General features: G+C 45.4%; 1 pseudogene; it reads right to left on the bottom strand.

Annotated features, from left to right (window-relative positions):
- Window positions 1–419: 419 nt before the first annotated feature.
- On the bottom strand, window positions 420–517 carry LOC144578469 (small nucleolar RNA U13; annotated as a pseudogene).
- Window positions 518–1096: the final 579 nt, after the last annotated feature.

Below are 1096 nucleotides of genomic sequence, written 5' to 3'. Positions count from 1 at the left end.
ACAGTTCTGGATACCAGGAGTCTGAAATCAAGGGATGTTTTATTGTTTGTTTGTTTTTTCTCTGAAGGCTGTGAGGGAGGTCCGTCCCAGGTCTCGCTCATGGATTCTCAGAGCCTCCAGAGTTCCTTGGCTTGCAGGTGGTCTTCTGTCTCTGTCTTGAAACCGTCTTCCCTTTGTAGGTGTCTTTGTCCACACATCCCCTTTTTATAAGGACACCAGGCACACTGGATTAGGATTCACCCTCATTACCTCAGCTTAGCTCGATCACATGGGAAGGGGCTATTTCCAAATAAGGTCGCATCCACAGACCCTGCGGCATAGGGCTTCAGCATCTTTCGGGGAGACAGCACAACGCATAACACTATAGATTTGCAAATATTTTTAGTTTGAGTTTCTGGGTTTTATTTTTTATTTTTTCGTGTCGGATGAGTGATGTGATGATACCGTAACAAGTTTTGAGAATGGTACATATCATAAAATAGCCTGATAACCCAATCGTCATGCTTAGGTTTTGGTTTTTTAAAATTTTAGTTTTTCTTGAGGCAGGGTCTTGCTGCAATACTCATGCTGGAGGGCAGTGGTGCAATCATGGGTCACCGCAGCCTTAACCTCCTGGACTCCAGCGATCTTCCCACCTCAGCCTCCCAAAGAGCTAGGATTATAGGAATGAGCCACCAGCCCCAGCTGTTCCCTATTTTTTGTTGGTACGTTGTTCATTTTTCTCAAAAAACACATCTTTTTATCTGTGCATGCTGGCTCATGCCTGTAATCCTCAGTACTTTGGGAGGCCAAGGCAGGTGGATCTCTTGAGATCAGGAGTTCAAGACCAGCCCGGCCCACATGGTGTAACGCCTTCTCTACTAAAAATACAAAAATGAGCTGGATGTGGTGGTGTGTACCTGTAATCCCAGTTACTCGGGAAGCTTAGGCAGGAGAACCGCTTGAACCCTAGAGGCAGAGGTTGCAGCGAGCCAGGTTCATACTCCCACACTCCAGACTTGGTGGCAGAGCGAGACTAACTCAAAAAAAGTGAAATATACATACATATAAACGTGCACATGAACACACACACACACCTTGGCAATTTTTTTATACA

Source organism: Callithrix jacchus, chromosome 11, assembly GCF_049354715.1.
Source record: "Callithrix jacchus isolate 240 chromosome 11, calJac240_pri, whole genome shotgun sequence".
Classification (NCBI taxonomy): Eukaryota; Metazoa; Chordata; class Mammalia; order Primates; family Cebidae; genus Callithrix; species Callithrix jacchus.
This window is presented reverse-complemented; position numbering and strand designations above follow the sequence as displayed.